Genomic DNA, 19,197 nt, shown 5'->3' with positions numbered 1-19,197 from the left:
GCAAACATCAAGTAGCGCCTGGCTGACTCAGTCAGTAGAGCATGCAACTAGATCTCGGGGTCATGAATTCGAGCCCCATGTTGGGCCTACAGATTACTTAAAAAAAAAAAATTAGGGGCGCCTGGGTGGCTCAGTCATTAAGCGTCTGCCTTCGGCTCAGGTCATGGTCCCAGGATCCTGGGATCGAGGCCCGCATTGGGCTCTGCTCAGCCTGCTTCTCCCTCTCCCACTCCCCCTGCTTGTGTTCCCTCTCTCACTGTCTCTTTCTCTGTCAAATAAATAAATAAAATCTTAAAAAAAAAAAAAATTAAAATCTTAAAAGCAAAATTCAAGCCAATATTCCAGCTTGCAGCTCAATTCAGGCCATACTGCCTCACTTTCAGAGTATTTAACAAAGTAAAAAAGATATCACGGAAAATAATTATCTTTTTGGTGACCATGGTAATGGCAACTTTTATTAGCAAGCCCTGAATACAACATAATGAACAAAATAATAAACTGCTGGAACAAGATCTGATGGAGGTCAATAATTACTTGCCAGGAAGCAAACTCACAGAACTCATCCAAGTACAATAAGCTTTCCATTGCCTACATTGGTAGAAACTGTGTCTTAGCTGACAGTAAGCATGTATTTTTTTTTTTTTTTTTGGAAACTGTAGACCAACATTATTGGATAAACAAAGCTATACAATTATCAGGGAATCATATGAAATAGTAAAAAATGGTTTTACTACTGCAAATTTTCAAACTAAGCCAAAAACTATGAAAATATTTCAAGGTATAATTCTGAAATTTAAGCACTCAAGACGTGTGGTTATTATAAATACCAGCTTCTCTAACAAATAACCTAGGGCTGCACCATTCAATATGATAGCCACTAGCTACATGTGGCTATTTTAAATTAATTAAAATAAAATAAAATTTAAAGATTCAGTTCCTCAGTTGCACTAGCTACATTTCAAGTGCTCAGTAGTTACATGTGGCTATTATCTCCTATACTGGAGAGCATGGACACAGAACATGAACATCATCAGAGAAATTCTACTGGACAGGACTAATCTCGGTGTAGCCACATAATATAATTATGCTGAGTATATTCAATTATTCAATAACTGTAAAGATCAGGCAACAAGGTTAAAAGGCACAACAATTCAAAAGGAAATACTTTCAAAAGTAAAACTCCAAGGCAATAATTAAGATGTGATTATTTCAAGTCTCTTAGGTAAAATTGCCAAATAAATAGAAACTATCCACCAAAGATAACCAAAAATTCTAATGACTAATTGTATGGAAAACTCATTCTTTATCCTTTAAAAAGTTAAGTTCCATAATTTTACCTCTGTTCTAAGATCAGTTTTCTAAAGGAGGAGGTGGCACAGGAATGCGGCAGAATTCAAGTGTGGAATTCATTTGTTGAGACTTAAATATTCTCCAGCTCTATAAAAAATAAAAATTAAAAACTATGAAATACTGAGATAATATTCTTAAAATGTAATGAAGAGAACTTTAATAACACATTTATAACACAATTTATCTATTTTTTGAAATAATTAAGGATTAAAAAACTTTCTATAATAACCAGCATACACTTGTGTACCATCATCAAACCTAATTTAAAAAATACCAGATTTGGTGAATAGGAGTCCCACTTTTAGTTTCAAATTTCCCATTAATCATCTGTAAGACCTTGAATAGGTACTTAAATATTCTGGAGCTTCACTTGAATTATCTATAAAATTAAGTCCTTTTCAATCAAAAATTCTATGAATCCAACTTTTGGAACATGTTACAGTGATATCACTCTCATACACGCATGTGCAAACAATCATTAAAATTTCAAAATGCTGTGTAACATCAGACTTAAATAAGAAGTATCAATGGCTATAAAATCATTTTGGTGAGATTCAGAGAACTGAAAATTTTATCATTTTTAAAAAGCACACAGAAAATGCTATTATTTGAAATTTGGGTACAAAACATATTAAAAGCTTTTTTGATCAGAGAGAATCCTTTTCAGATTGCTAAAAGTATACTTTCCTCATAAAGTAAAAACTATTTTCAAGTAGTTGCTGACCACATTATGCTCTACCATTTTGATTCAAAACTGTATCACAACTTTAAAATCTAAAACCCTCCAAAAGTAACATTTTTAAATATGTTCATTAACAAAATGTGATTTAAAAAAATACAAATAATACAATAAAATTCTCTTGGAGTTAAGTTACATTATCATTTGCAAAATCTCTGATGTTTTTCAAACTAAAGATATGTTAGGGCCTCCTAATACAACAATAGCAGCTGACTTTTTAGCTCTTATCTACTATCACATGAGATTTTCACTTCCTGAGTTAGCAGTGGGTTAAAAAACTTGAAAAGGACTAACATAATATCTCTGGAAAGATACACCAGGAGCTGGTCATACTTTGGGAAGGGACATTTGATGTAAAAGAAGCTCACTCTCTTTTTTTAATATTTTATTTTTAAGTAATCTCTACACCCAACATGGGGCTCAAACTCATCTCCAAGGATCAAGAGTTGCATGCTCTACCAACTGAGCCAGCTAGGCACCCCAAGGAAACTCTCGTTTTGTACCTTGGGAATTCTGAGCCACCAAGACAACTGCCAGATTTTGAAGCAGTGCAAGCAGGCAGTCTTGAAAGCTAGAGGGTCTCCAAAAATCTTTCAGGGTTAATGAAACAGATATTCACTAGGTTCTCAATTTAAGAAAGAGGGGGGAAAAAAAAAAGCCAACAGGGCAAAGGATAGGAAATGGAGATTTATTAAACTTTAACACAGCTCAACTCTTGATAAACTGGAAGAAATAAGCCCGTCAGTCATTTGAGCAACAGAAAAAACATGGGAACCCTGTCAGGAAGGTAACACTGGAGCCTCTATGGTTCTTTCATACGTAAGGTCTGGCACAAAATAAAAAATTATTAAATATGCTAAGTGACAAATATATGACCAATAATTAAGAGAAAACTAGACAGAGTCAGATCCACAGATGATCCAATAATAGAGTTCATACACAAGGAGAACAATTTTAAATAATTCTGAATAACATACTAAAGAAAACAAAGGGGAAAATGGACCAAATGGATGAGACGGAGAATTTCACCAATGAATTAGGATCTATAAAAATAATTAAATGTACATTCTAGAACTGAAAAATACAATATATGAAATTAAGAACTCAATATATTGGTTTTATAGCAAACTGGACACAGCAGACCATACGATTAGAAGACTAAGTCAGTAAGAAATACCAAACTATAGCTGGAGAAAGAAATTAGGAAAGAAGACAGAAGAGTGGAAGGTACAGGAAAAGTTAGAGAAGAGGGTTAAGAGAAATGGAAGACATGCTCAAAATGTCTAGTATACATACAACCAAAGTCCCAGACAGGAGAAGAAAGAGATATAAGCAATATTCAAAGAGAGAATAACAAGAGTTTTACAAAACTGTTGAAAGAAATCATTTCAGAGATTCAAGATACTCTGCCAACTCCAAGCAGAATATACTCAAAGAAAACCATGCCCACGATATCATAATCAAACTATGAAAGGAAAGAGTGAAGGAAGAGAAAATTCATAGAAAAAAATTAGTTGACCTTCAAAGAAACAGTAAGACTGACAGCAAATTTCTCAATAGAAACAAAAGAAGCCAGGACATAACAGAATGACAGTTACAAGGACAAAAGAAAGTAACTACCAGTCTAGAATATAGTAAATATTCTCTAAATATCCAGCAAAAACATCCTTTAAAAATTTAGGTGCCGGGGTCCTAATCAGAAAAATATGCAGCCAAGAACACTTTATCCAGCAAGGCTGTCATTCAAAATAGAAGGAGAGATAAAAAGCTTCCAGGACAAACAGGAATTAAAAGAATTTGTGATCACTAAACCAGCCTTGCAAGAAATATTAAAGGGGTACCTTTGAGCAAAGAGAGGGCCCAAAAAAGTAACATAGACCAGAAAGGAACAGAGACAATATACAGAAATGGTGACTTTAAAGGTAATACAGTGGCACTAAATTCCTTTCTTTTTTTTTTTTTTTTTTTAAGATTTTATTTATTTGACAGAGAGAGATGCAGCGAGACGGGGAATACAAGCAGGGGGAGTGGGAGAGGGAGAAGCAGGCTTCCCGTGGAGCAGGGAGCCCGATGCAGGGACTCGATCCCAGGACCCTGGGATCATGACCTGTGCTGAAGACAGATGCCCAACGACTGAGCCACCCAGGTGTCCCAAATTCCTATCTTTCAATAGTAACTCTGAATGTAAATGGGCTAAATGCCCCAATCAAAAGACACAGGCTATCAGACTGGATAAAAAAGCAAGATCCATAGGTATGCAAGAGACTCATTTTAGACCCAAAGACACCTCCAGATTGAAAGTGAAGGGGTGGAAAACGATTTATCATGCTAACGGACATTTAAAGAAAGTTGGGGTAGCAATCCTTGTATCAGACAAATTAGACTTTAAACCAAAGACTGTAGTAAGAGATGAGAATGGACATACTACATCATAATTAATGAACCTATCCAACAAGAAGATCTAACAATTGTAAATATTTATGCCCTTAACATGGGAGTGGCCAATTATATAAATCAATTAATAACAAAATTGAAAAAACACATTGATAATAATACAATAATAACAGGAGACTTTAACACCACCCTCACTGCAATGAACAGACCATCTAAGCAGAAGATCAACAAGAAAACAAGGGCTTTGAATGACACACTGGACCAGATGGACTTCACAGATATATTCAGAGCATTCCATCGAAAAGCAACAGAATACCCATTCTTCTCAAGTGCACATGGAACATTCTCCAGGACAGATCACATACTGGGTCACAAATCAGGTCTCTATCAGTGTTAAAAGACTGGGATCATTCCCTGCATATTTTCAGACCACAATGCTTTGAAACTTGAACTCAGTCACAAGAGGAAATTTGGAAAGAACTCAAATACATGGAGGTTAAAGAGCATCCTACTAAAGAATGAATGGCTCAACCAGAAAGTTAAAGAATTTTTAAAAATCATGGAAGTAAATGAAAATGAAAACACAACTGTTCAAAACCTTTGGGATGCAGCAAAGGCAGTCCTAAGGAGGAAGTATATAGCAATACAAACATTTCTCAAGAAACAAGAAAGGTCTCAAATATACAACCTAACCCCACACCTAAAGGAGCTGGAGAAAGAACAGCAAATAAAGCCTAAATCCAGCAGGAGAAGAGAAATAATAAAGATTAGAGGAGAAACCAATGAAACAGAAACCAAAAGAACAGTAGAACAGATCAAAGAAATTAGGAACTGGTTCTTTGAAAAAATTACTAAGATCGATAAACTCCTGCCCAGACTTAACAAGAAGAAAAGAGAAAGGACCCAAATAAATAAAATCATGAATGAAAAGAGGAGAGATCGGGCGCCTGGGTGGCTCAGTTGGTTAAGCGACTGCCTTCGGCTCAGGTCATGATCCTGGAGTCCCAGGATCGAGTCCCGCATCAGGCTCCTTGCTCAGCAGGCATCTAAGTGCCTAAATATTTCTTCCTTTTTTCTTATCATGACCATTATTCCTTTTGGAATACTACTAGAAAACAGATGTACTGTTTCTAATTTTAAATATAATTAAATGTATACAAAGGAGCTTATCTTTAAAATTTAGATTTACAGGGGTGCCTGGGTGGCTCAGTCGTTAAGCGTCTGCCTTCGGCTCGGGTCATAGTCCCGGGATCCTGGGATCGGGCCCCGCATCAGGCTCCCTGCTCGGCAGGAGGCCTGCTTCTCCCTCTCCTACTCCCCCTGCTTGTGTTCCCTCTCTCACTGTCTCTCTCTGTCAAAAAACAAATAAAATCTTTAAAGAAAAATTTAGATTTACAAATTAAGAAAACAGCTAGTCACATGTGTCAATCTTTTTTTCTTTATAGCATTATGCTTTTTGTTTTTTAATGAATTCCTTCCCTATGTTAAGTTTAAAAACATATCCACCTCAGGGCACCTGGGTGGCTCAGTCACTTTAGCATCTGCCTTCAGCTCAGGTCATGATCCCTGGGTCCTGGGACTGAGTCCTATGTCGGGCTCCCTGCTCAGCAGGAAGTCTACTTCTCCATCTCCCTCTACCCCCCCCCCCCCCCCCCCGCTCTCAGGCTGTCTCGCTTCCTCTCTTAAATAAATAAATAAATAAAATCTTAAAAAAAAATACCCACTTATATTTTCTCCATAAAGATTCTGTATTATTACTAGTATTATTTTATTAGTTAATATTTATATGGCATTTATTATATGTGGGGCACTATTCTAAGCATATTTTTTTTTTAAGATTTTATTTGGGGGAGGAGATTTTATTTTTAAGTAATCTCTATACGCAATGTGGGGCTCAAACTCACAATCCTGAGATCAAGAGCCACATGCCCTACTGACTGAGCCAGCCAGGCATCCTCTAAGCATTTTTATTTATTTTTTTTATTTTTTAAAAGATTTTATTTATTTATTTGACAGAGAGAGAGAGAGAGATCACAAGTAGGCAGGCAGGCAGAGGGAGAGGGAGAAGCAGGCTCCCCGCTGAGCTGGGAGCCTGATGCAGGGCTCGATCCCAGGACCCCAGGATCACGACCTGAGCCGAAGGCAGATGCCTAACCAACTGAGCCACCCAGGCGCCCCCCTCTAAGCATTTTTAAAAATTCATCTACTGTTTATAAAAACCCCATATGGCTGGTACTGTCCTTATCCCCATCTTCTAGATGAAGAAGTCACTGATAGTTTAAATCACTTGCGCAAGGTCACACGGCTAGTAAGTGGTGAAGCCATGTCTCATCAACCTAGACTACAGGAACTCTGAACATCTCATGAGTCTACGGCCATACCACCCTGAACGCGCCCGATCTCGTCTGAACATCTCATGAACCCACATGATATTATACTTGTTCATTACACTGAAAACATCATGCTTATTTTACCTGGGTTAGTAAGATACCTTGGAAAGATACAGGCATGCCAGAGAGTGGAGAATCACACAGTAATTTAGGAACCTGAGACCTTGATGAAGTCCCTAGGGATCTAATGTCCAGAAATACCAAGACATTCTCTTCAAAAGGACATGCTGCCATGGCTCAGCCCATCATCACCACTTAGAAAGAAACATGGTCCTTGGTGGACCTCTTTAAATTCTGGAAACAAAATAAACCATTATTTTAAAGTGTTGCTCTGTCCCATTTCTGGAATAGCCAATAAAGCTGCCAGTTTTTGTTTTTGTTTTTTTAAGATTTTATTTATTCCTCTGACAGAGAAAGAGACAGCGAGAGAGGGAACACAAGCAGGGGGAGTGGGAGAGGAAGAAGCAGGCTTCCTGCTGAGCAGGGAGCCCAACTCGGGGCTCGATCCCAGGATCCTGGGATCATGACCTGAGCCGAAGGCAGATGCTTAACGACTGAGCCACTCAGGCACCCCAAAGCTGCCAGTTTTAAATGGGGCCCAGGACATGACAAGGCAGTGTAGCAGGCCAATGTGGCAGGGCAAGATACTGTTATTTGGGCCTTAGGATCCAGCAAACTCAGTGCTGTTTGAAATGTTTGTGGCAGATATATAAAGCTACCAATAGGCCCTGATAAGAGAATCACAACACAAACCACCTAGGCATAAAGCCCCACACAGAATAGGGTTTTTCAATCTTGGCACAATTAGGAGGTTGGTCACTCCTAACGCTGCAAGGGGCTGTCCTGTACATGGTAGGATATTTAGCAGCATCTCTGGCCTTTCCCCCAGTAGATACGAGTAGCACTCCTCCCAAGTTGTGACAAAATGTATACAAACATGCCAAATATTTCTTGGGAAGCAGTATTGCCCCTAGTTGAGAATCACTGCTTTAAATATTTTATTTATTGGGACGCCTGGGTGGCTCAGTTGGTTAAGCGGCTGCCTTCGGCCAGGGTCATGATCCCAGCGTCCTGGGATCGAGTCCCACATCGGGCTCCTTGTTCAGCAGGGAGCCTGCTTCTCCCTCTCTCTCCTTCTGCTCTCTGTCAAATAAATAAAATCTTTAAAAAAAAATTTTTATTTATTTATATATATATATAGAGAGAGAGAGAGAGAGAGCACGAGCAGGTGAAGGAGAATTCCAAGCCAACTCCATGCTGAGTGCAGAGCCTGACAGGGGCTCAATCCCACGACCCTGAGATCATGACCTGAGCCAAAAATTAAGAGTTGGACGCTTAACCAACTGAGCCACCCAGGCGCCCTGAGAATCACTGCTTTAGAATAAAGCTATGCCCTCTTCTGCAGAGGATTATGCTACTTTTGAGAAAGAGCTCCTTGCTTGGCTTTTGGGTTCTGATAGAGAATGACCATGGGGCACCAAAGTGACCATGTGACCTGATCTACCTTAAAGAACTGGGTGTTCTAACCCCCCAAGCAATAAAGTTGAATGTGCTAGCAGCATTACATCATTAAGTGGAAGTGATACTATACCAGACATTAGTTCTTCCTATCCTTAGGGCACATGAGATGATAGTTCTCTACCTTCTTTAAGTCAGATGTGACCTCTTGACTTGCTTTGACCAACGAGCGGAAATGATTCCTGTGGAAGCATTTAAATGCCAGTATGCACTCTCCAACCTGTTCTTCCCTTGCCACTATGAAAATAGAAGCAGGGAAAAATATAAACATGTACTGCTGACCCATCATATGGAAAACAGCTGCCCTGCAGTCACCCAGACTTTCAACATTTTACGTGAGAAAAAACAAATCTTTTTTTTTTTTAATTTTAAGCCATTATTTGAAAATCGGTTATTACCACTACATAAGTTGCTGACCCTGACTATAAAAGGTTATATATAAGGTTAGGACAGGCCCTGGAAGCACAAATAAACCTTAAAAACAAATGGCTCAAACACCCATGGCACACACTTCTACTAAATGTCAACATTCCCTTAATCTATGAACTTGCAGAGTTCCGTATGATCAAAGAAAGAAAAATTCCGGTCTGGTTTACATATGGTTCCATATGAGATGCTGGCATTACGCTGATACAGAGGTGGCCCTGAAACACAGGAGATTTACATGTTCACCATGCCTGAAAAGAAAGATGACCAGAGGTAAATATCTAAGGACTGGCTACACAGGGTCTGTCACTGTACTTGCTTAATATGCTCATGAACAAAATGGCCCAGTCAGTAGGAACAGAAATTACACCTTGGCTCAACACAGATGTCCCTCATCAATGTTAACGTATAATTCCATGACATGCCAAGCTATCTCACACCTCCATGCATTTTCTTAAGCTACTCTCCTCCTCTCTAGAATGCCTTTCAAATACCCTCTAACCTAACCGCCTTACTCTTTCAAGACTCAGATGAATAGTCACTTCCTCTTTAAAGCCTTTCTTAGAATACAAGCCGGTTATCCATTCAAAGCCCTTTCTTTCCCCCTCATTCACAAATTCTCAACCTAGAGTCCAGAGACCCCCCGGAATCTGTGAATAAAACTCATAAACTTTGATGGGAAGAAAATTATATCATTCTTTTTATTTTTATTTAATTTTCTAAAGACTTATTTAATTATTTTAGAGAGAGAGCATGCACGAGTGGAGGGAGGGGCAGAGGGAGAGAATCTTCAAGGAGACTCCCCACTGAGCACAGAGCCTGACGTAGGGCTCCATCTCACCACCCAAGAGATCATGACCTGAGCCAAAAGCAAGAGTTGGATGCTTAACCCACTGAGCCACCCAAGCACCCCATATCATTCTTTTATTTTTAATCTCTAAAATTTATCATTTCATTTGATTATAAATGTAAGCAAAACAACAACAACAAAAAATGCACAGTATTTTCTATGTCTTGGGTCACCAACAGATATCACAGGTGGTTTCACATCAAATTAGAGTTGTTGCAGACATCAAAACATCATTTATATTCATCACTACTTCATGCCACATATCTCTGGTTAAAGAGCTTTTGCCCCATGCTGGGAGAAAAAAAGTTTCCAACGACAGTCTCTCTTCTTAAGCATACAAAAAAACATCACAAGTGATTCTTTTAGGACCTCTTTCTCTAGCCTTTAGAGAAAGGAAACAGCCTTCATTCCCTCTCCTTAGGAAACAGAGAACAACTGATTTCTTTTCATTAATATTGCTCTTTCAAAGCAATCACCTCTCCCTCTCCATCTTCAGCTGCTTGTAAATTGATGAGGTAGGCAGAATCACAGTGGTAACTAGTCCTAACAGCACACAGTACTTAATACTTTCCATTCCCAGAAAACTGTGTAGAGGCTTATTAGTCCTATTATTAAACCACAGCTTCTCTAGGGCAGGGAATATTCCTCAGTTGTGTTTGCATTTCTAGTTCCTAACAAGGCCTAGCACACAGTACTGAATTCAATTCTATTGGATGAACGCCTTAAAAACAACAACTGGGCAGTCAGCAGCAGACTCAGCAGAGAGAGAAGCAAGTATGGCAAAGACTACTAGTTCCCACCCAATACAGATGCCTACCTCCACCCCCACTGATATAGTCTATATGCTCAACTATTTCTGAACCTCACTTACAGCCAAATACGGCCAAATTACTAAGTTCTGGTAAATGAGATCAGAGGAAATACTGTGTGAGTAACTCTAGAAAGGTTTCTTAAAAGATAAGAGGTGTGCCCCTTTAGTTCTCTGCCTTTCTTCTTCCTTCCCTTTGCCTAGAACTTGGATGTGATGACTGGATATCCAGCAACCATTCTGTGACCTTGAGAATAGAAGCCACATGCTAAAAATGGCATAGGAAAAAGACAGGAGGAGCCTGGATCCTTGACAACTCTGGAGTTGCCATATCAGTCCAGACTGCCAATTTCTGATTTTTTTTTTTTTCACAAGACAAAGAAATGAACTACTATCTTGTTTAAGCGATGGTTATTTCTTATCTCTGTATCTAGCAGTCAAACACAATTCCTCACTGATAAAGTGAAAAAGAGAATCCAGCAACAAATCTGTGGTCTAAGATGCCAAGAGCCATCTCAGCTATGCTTCAACTTAATGATGATAAAATGTAAGACATTTCCACTGAAACGGGATAGAGTAGGAAGCAAGACTAAACAAAGAGCCCATACTCTGTGAAGGTACAGCACCATTATAGCTCAGTTGGAGGGGTGTTTATAGTAGTTTGGTACAGTGACAAGATTTCATAATGCAGTACTGTAATTTCTTGCCAACATTTAGGAGTTATGTTCTAGAAAACTAATGTAGCTTATAAAACTGTGACTGGCAAGACCAAATTATATGAAAATAAGAGGTTAGGAAAAATAAACATTTTGATGAAACGTGTTAAATCAGCTGTTTAAAAGCTGTCCAAATAAAAAAATCAGTAACCTTTCTACAGAATAACCTCCTTCAAGGTTTCAGTAATATTGTTGTATGCATAACAATCAAATAAGGTTGATTTCCCACATATTACACAGATTACTCTACTTCATAAAGATTTTGAACCTGCCCTACCTAGCTTGCCATTTAACATCTTTTGTACTTATGTTTTTATTTGTACTTGGTTAAGTCTCAACAAATATTTCAAATCTTAGTGAAAGTGTCATTTTTTTGGACTGCTTTTCATCCTTACATTAAGAAAATGGAAAATAATCTGAATGTTTGTGTCTCACCACAATTCATATACTGAAATACTAACCCCCAATATATTGGTATTAGGAGGTGGGGACTTTGGGAGGTGATTAGGTCATGAGTAGGTAGAGCTTTCATAAATGGGATGAGTACTTATAAAAGAGACCCCAGAGAGCTCTCCTAGCCCATTTGCCATCTCATAACATAATGGGAGACAGCATTCTCTGAACCAGGAAGTGGGCTCTCAATAGAAAAACAATTTGCTGGCACATTGATCTTGAACTTCCCAGCCTCCATAACTGTTAGAAATAAATTGTTGTTTAAGCCACCTAGTTTATCATACTTTGTTATAGCAGCCCAAACTGACAGAGACAGAGGTCTTTTTCTATTTCTCCATTCCCCTGAATTTAGGCTAGCTTTGCAAGTTGCTTTGACCGACAGAAATGTGATGGAAAGGACATTATGTAAGTTCCAAAGCCTAAGCCCTAAAGACAGCATGGAGCCCTGTAGCTTCTACCTTCACCTTTTTAGAATGCTACCATGAAAATGCCATGTAAGGTTGCCAGACTAGCTTACTAGAGAAAGACAAGCTACACTGAGAAGACTGAAGCACTTTAACAGACAGCTAGCACCAAGTGCAAACATGTGAGTGAGGACACGCTGTACCTTCCAACTCAGTCAATTCTCCAGGCAGATTCGACTACATGAGAGAGCTAAGTGAAACCAACAGAGGGACTGCTTAGTCAACCTACAGATGACGAAAAATAATAAATCTCTTTGCCCTAAGTCATTAAGTTTTGATGTAGTGTGTTAGGCACCAATACCAAAAAAGCCCCCCAAAACTAAAATAAACAAAAAACCCCAACAACTTGATACTTAATAGTTCCTTAAGATGAGAAAAATCACTCAAGATTTTTCTGTTTTTATCTTTAATTCACCTATTGTAGTATCCTGGAGGTTATGCTGACTCCAATGCTTCATTCCACTATTATTAAAAAAACCTGAAATTAATGTATGAAAGTGCAACAGGGAGCCATTAAAGTATTTTGCATAAAATAAGTAATATGTAATAGGTACTTCTGAAAGAACACTCTGATTGCACTACAGAATGGACTGGAGGGAGAAAAGACTGACTCCAGGATGACCCATAAGACTATTGGAATGGGGTGCCTGGGTGGCTCAGTTGGTTAAGGAACTGCCTTCGGCTCGGGTCGTGGTTCCAGGGTCCTGGGATCGAGTCCCACATTGGGCTTCTCCTGCTCTGCGGGGAATGTGCATCTCCCTCTGCCTCTGCCTGCCAGTCCCCCTGCTTGTGCGCTCTCTGTCAAATAAATAAATAAAATCTTAAAGAAAAAAAAAAAGACTGCTGGAATGGTCCTAGTGAAAAGCCTAGAAAGAGGCTAGAGGCCTAAACTATCACTGCTGCTGCCGCCACGACTACTATATTTACTATATACAGTATTTAATGCATTTATGATGCATTAAATACTGTAATAAGAACCTTACTTATATTTGCTCATTTAATCTAATTACCCTTTAAATTTTTTTTTTTTTTTTAAATAAATAGACTCACAGGAAGTTCCCAAAATATGTGCCAGGAGGTCTCAGGTACCCTTGGTCCAGTTTCCCCCAATGGTAACATCTTGAATAACTATGGTAAAATATCAAGACCAAGAAATTCACACTGGCACAATCTACAGAGGTTATTCAGTTTTCAGCAGTTATATAACCACTCACTTGTCTGCGTGTGTGTGTTTGTGTAGTTCTATACAATTTTATAACATATGTGTATTTGTGTAACTACTGCCACAATCAAGATACAGACTGTTCTATCAAGAGGCTCCCCTCTCCCTGATCCTTAACCCCTGGCAACGATTAATCTGCTCTTCATCTCTATAATTTTGTTATTTTAAGAACATTATATAAATGGAATAATACAATATGTAACCTTTGGAGAGTGGCTTTTTTTTCACTTAAGACTCTTCCACGATGTTACATGTATCAACAGTTCATTCTTTTTTATTGCTGCATACTGGTCCATTGTATAAATGTGCCAGTTTGTTTAACCATTCACTTGTTGAAGAACATCTGGGTTGTTTCCAGTTTGGGGCTATTAGGAATTAAGTTGCTATGAGCATTCATGTACAGATTTTTATGTGAATATGTTTCAATTTCTTTGGAATAAATGCCCAAGAATGCAATTGTGCAGTTGTACAACTCTTTTTAATGACAAAGAAATTGAGGCTATAAATGTGGAGCTGGAATTCTAATCCAGATGGTACACCTCTAAGTCTTAACTCTTCATACTTCTAAAGGTGTAGAAATTGAGAGAAGTAAATGGAATTTAAAAAGTAGCAAGAAGGTAGAGTCAACAGAACCTAGCGTTGTTGACATGAGGGATATATGAATGAAGTGTCAAAGGTAATACCAGGTTCTAGCTTCAGCACGTTAAATGATAGAAGGTAAAATATGAATTCACTTTTATACATATTGTATTTGAGGGACCTGCAGGTCATCCTCATCTAGCAGGCAATTAGATTTACAGAATAGGAACCAGAGATCAAGAAAAAGCTCTGGATTAAAGACAGACTTAAGAATCATATTTAGATGCTAACTGAGCAAATGAAATCAGAGGGACAAGGTAAAGAGTAAGAAGAGATCTGACCACAGAACTCTGAACAGAAACATTTGTACCTTCTAGTTTTTTTTCCACAAACAATAAACAGTAAGTACTGTGATAGACTGCAAGTCCATATTAACTTTAGATTTTACAATCATCAAGTAGAAAGGACAGGAGTATACTCCCCACTCCCTTTTTCAATTAGAAAGAAGGAACTACAAAAAGAATACATGCTGGTTAAAAAGCCTCACTACTACTCTGTTTAATACCATAATGGTGGATACATGTCATTTTGCATTTGTCCAATGTACAAAGACAAGACTGAACCCTAATGTAAGCTATGGACTTTAGGTGATAATGATGTATCAATGTAGGTTCATCAATTGTAACAAATTTACCACTCCGGGGGATACTGATAATGGAGGAGGCTACACATGTGTGTGAGGCGGGTATGCGGTATGTCTTTGTACCTCCCGCTCAATTTTGCTGTGAACCTAAAACTGCTCTAAAAAATAAAGTCTGATTTAAAAAAATTGCTTTTAATCCTCCATACAAAAGAATATATAAAAAATTATTAGTTTTATTCCCTACTCAGCATCCAACTCCCTCCACACATTTTTTCCAAAAAAATATATGGGGAAAGGAATCTAAGGAAGTTAACTGACAAATCTTAGTAGCTAACAAAAATCTATATTAATTAAGAACCAAGCACTATCAAGAGTCAAGGATTACGTCAATTATATGCAATTTTAAAAAGAGTTAAGGGGCCATAATAACAAAAGTAATAGATAAATTGAATTCTAACATTTTTGGGAGTTCAGTGTTTTACATAGAACAAAATAACTATTGGGGCACCTGGGTGGCTCAGTCGTTAAGCGTCTGCCTTTGAATAAATCTTAAAAAAAAAAAAAAAAAACTGACAAAAGCTAAAATTAAAATAAAGAAAAAAAAGAACAAAATAACTATTTTGTAACCCATGCTTTGCCATTCAACAAACTGGTGTCACTTACCATATTTTATTACTTTTTTTTTTAGCAGTTACATTTCAAACCTAGAAAGAACTATAATTCTATAAATGATCAAAGTCATACCTCTTAATACATTATTGTGTTTTTACATCTTTCTCCAAAATTAGTCTACTCATCTGCTTTTTCTTATACTTGTCTCCATGGCAGAGATCCAAACAGAAAAGTCTAGACTTCGTTAAAGATGGACCATGAATTTCTAAACAGGGCCCAAAGTCAACACATACGCAGTTTCAAGGTTTTTTTGTTTTGTTTTGTTTTTTGTTTTAAAGATTTTATTTATTTGACAGAGACAGACACAGCGAGAGAGGGAACACAAGCAGGGGGAGTGAGAGAGAGAGAAACAGGCTTCCCGTGGAGCAGGGAGCCCAATGCGGGGCTAGACCCCAGGACCCTGGGATCATTACCTGAGCTGAAGGCAGATGCTTAACGACTGAGCCACCCAGGCGCCCCCAGTTTCAAGTTTTAACATATATTAACATATATATGAGTGAATGTTTACACAGAAGATAAATGTATATCTTCATTATATCATAGCAATATCCCAAAAAGAACTTTAATCAAGAAAACATCCAATTTTTATTTTCCAGTTCTATTTAATTCTAAAACCAGATGGCTTTTAGAGACATTAAGGAAACAAGATATGACTAAACATCTGTGCAAATTAGCACAGGTCTGAATTGTGGAAGAAATTAGTTTGGTTTATGGAAAGCCAAGTAAAAACTAATCCAAACCAAAACTTACTCAGGACCATTTTTACTTCCGGCAACTTTAGCTGCTGGTTAGAAAATCTAGACCTGCTATGACATTAAATGGTGAAATTTTATTGGACTATAAAAATATTGGTAGATTTAGCAGCCCTTTCTTTCAATTGAACACTACTGTTGCTATTTCATACCACAAGTATGAGAGCCATGAATTAGATCAATAATTCTAAAGTGGAAGCCAGTGATAAACCATGTTACTAGATCTTTTTTTTCCTTCAAAATATATCTACCTCCCTTCACATTCCCCCTACCACTAAGATTCTGAAGGGAAGTGGAGGTGATATAATAGATAGGTATGTGTGCCTTTTTTTCTAAACTCCTAGATTATTCTGATACATATGTAACTCTCCACCTTCAGGAGAATTTCTGAATTAGGTCCAACTCTATTTTTTAAATAGGCAGGCAAAGGACCAGAGCTACAAAGAGACAAGAGCTTAGTAGAAGGCTCTGCAGGTAAGGGCTATATTCACACCAGTTGTAAGCCACCTTCAGAGCTTTCTGTGTCAGCTCCCTCCAGAATTCATGATGTTATATTTTAGACAATGACAAATATTCAGTTCACCATCCTGAGAAAGGCACATAGTCTACTAGCCAGATAAAAATGTAAAAAGAAGCTATTTTGGACATCAAAAAAACTAAGAAACCACAGAGAATGAAAGACAAAAATTCCTCTGTTCTTGCATTAAAATAACAGCAAAGTACTTTTTTTTGGTGCAGCTGATAACTTGTCTAGAGACCTTCTGTCCATATTTTATCATTTTAGTTTTTTATTATGTAGCATTGGTTTTTCTATTTAAAGCTCAGCAAAGCTGAAAATCTTAATGGAATTTAATAAACTATTAAATGCCAGAACTGTGTATTAAAAACAATCAAACAAACCTAAATCCATATTGCATGTCAAGATGGCTTAAGAGTTGGATTTAAAAAGCTTTGAAGGCCCATTTTACAGCAAAAATTATACATCTCTACAGCAAGTGTTTCAAATTCCTTATAAACAGCTCCGATACTGAAATATGTCAGAAAAGTAGGCTTCTAATGATGTATAAATAATAAGCCAATTATTATTATATTCTGATTCTGACTAGTGTTTCTTAAATCACTTGGTAATTTCCTACTCAATGTTCAACTTTGTTGCATTCTACAATGACACCTACTGGCCATTCAAACTCAGCCCTTAGTTCTCTAAGACAGCTCTAGTAGGCTGGTTACATAAGAAGATACACACAGAAACACACAAACACACAGGCACACACTCAAACCACCCTGCACAAAAACAGAGATTTATTTACAGGTACTCACACTACAGAATTCCACCTAAAATAGAAAGTATTCTTTGCGACTGAGATAGTATTACTCTTGCAAAAAGGTAAAAAGACAGAGTGAAACACCCAGGTATCAAAATTTTTAACTGAAATCTTAATAAATATCTCAGTACTCTCAACATTTCAGAACAAACTTTAATGATCCACCTCTCTTTGCCAAATGATATTTACAGAAAAAACGAATCTTTTAATTTAGGTTTGGGATATACTAATATTAAAGTATCATTAATACAAAAAGGAAAATTATACAGTTGCTCATACTACATTAATCCTTCTCAGCTAAAGGCTACATTTCAATCAGCTTACATTTTAGCAATTTATAATGCTTCTTTTAAAGTTTTCCAGTGTGCTATAAAATCTAATTTTTAATGTAGTTCGTCCTTCTGTAACACATACTGAATGAAATTCCTATTTTATTCTACATTCCATTGTGCAAACAATTATAAAAACTCAGAAAAATATAATAATTTACAGTTCATTGTGTCTGTAAATACACTTTACCTCAGTTGGAGAGGTTCAAAGAGCATACTTTCTAAACCTAAGAAATAATTCATAACTAGTTTATCAGACGTAAAAAGCAAATTACTTAAAAGATGACTTCTCCCCCACCCTATCCCCCTTCAAACCACCACCTTATCTTCACAGTCCCTAATATCCACAATATGTATGTGGGGGGGAATCTAGCAACTAATTTTCTAGTCATTTTCCAACTCGCACTTACCTTCTACTATAGATTTTTGAAGCTCTCCACTTTCCTGAAGATAAAAAAAAATTATTTATCATCAGTCTTGACCCTCAAAACAAATTCATGAACTGCAAAACATGAACCTGGCTGCTCGTCTCAAACTAACGTATCTCTCAACCCAAGTCCGTATTTGGGATAAGCTTTTCCTCACTATCCTTCATGCTTCTTCGATAACGCCGAGGTAGAAAGCACTCAAAGCAACGAAAAAAACTATTCTGACACATCAATAGGTTGCAAGACCTCCTCTTCCAAGGGCGACAATCTAGTTGTTTGGGTAAATAATAGCCAAGGATTACATAATGTATAGCTATAAAGAGTTTGAAGGATCTGACCGCCAGTAAATATGTTTCTTCTCCACACACCCTTCCCACCCCGAGAAATGGCCATAAGAAGCAATTCCTAGGATTTCTCTCCGGTGCCTGCAATGCCGCGTCCTTTTTTCTCTTGGAGCTTCGTGCAAGAATTCCTCCAGCCCTCACGATATCGTCTTGCTCCCGCCTCTCTCCTCTCTCTGCCACTGCCACCGCAGCACCCCACACCCTAGGCCCCCACATCGCCTCGCAAGGTTCAGCCTCCACCCGCCTCAGCTGCCTTCTCCTCACGACCCTCCCAGGCTGCTACCAGGTCTACGCGAGGTTCCGGAACCACCAACACTCCAGCTACCGCCTTCCCAGACCACCCTCGTCACATGCCCTCTATAGTTCCCGCAGCCCGAAAAGAAGAAAATCCCTCCTGATCTAGCACTCTGCGTCCCCCAAAGACAGCGCCGCCGCCTACCTGTCACCCGGCTGCCTCCGGCTTCTTACCGCCACCGCCTCCCGCAGCAGCCTGCCAACTGCAGCGCAACAACCAGCCTTCCTATTGGGTGCTTACACGCCCTAACAACTGCCTCACTTATTGGCTGGAGCATGTTCGCGGCCCTCCCCTCTGTGCAGTGTCTAAGGATTCCGGTCTCCAAGCAAGGAAAATATCGCCTCTTCCCTGCTTTTCTATCCTCTACAATTATTCTTACCTCAGTCAGACCACCTATGCACAGATGCGCGGAAAAATGTCGACTTCCAGCACCCAGCACCCTTCCTGTCCTCTCCACTCGGCCCAGGAATCTGTGACCTAGTGCGGAACGTTAAATGGCT

General features: G+C 38.3%; 1 protein-coding gene across 9 annotated transcripts in view; it reads right to left on the bottom strand.

Moving 5' to 3' along the window:
- Positions 1 to 19,186, bottom strand: part of FAM126B (family with sequence similarity 126 member B) — a 78,302-nt gene extending 59,116 nt beyond the window's left edge. Inside the window, exons 1-3 of one of the 9 annotated variants that reach the window (XM_035007402.1) lie at positions 18,041 to 18,786; positions 8,465 to 8,628; positions 1,338 to 1,437 (exon numbers count right to left, since the gene is read on the bottom strand). The gene's annotated coding sequence lies outside the window, so the exon portion shown is untranslated. Of the gene's footprint in view, positions 1 to 1,337; positions 1,438 to 6,974; positions 7,168 to 8,464; positions 9,541 to 18,040; positions 18,787 to 18,841; positions 18,890 to 19,076 lie in introns of those variants that run through there. The other 8 variants (XM_035007406.1, XM_035007408.1, XM_035007407.1 and 5 more) reach the window with 8 other exon arrangements.
- Positions 19,187 to 19,197: the final 11 nt, after the last annotated feature.

Source organism: Mirounga leonina, unplaced genomic scaffold (assembly GCF_011800145.1).
Source record: "Mirounga leonina isolate KUSES-001 unplaced genomic scaffold, KU_Mleo_1.0 Mir_151, whole genome shotgun sequence".
In the NCBI taxonomy this organism is placed as follows: Eukaryota; Metazoa; Chordata; class Mammalia; order Carnivora; family Phocidae; genus Mirounga; species Mirounga leonina.
The sequence above is the reverse complement of the archived record's forward strand: the minus strand, read 5'-3'. Positions and strand labels throughout refer to the sequence as shown.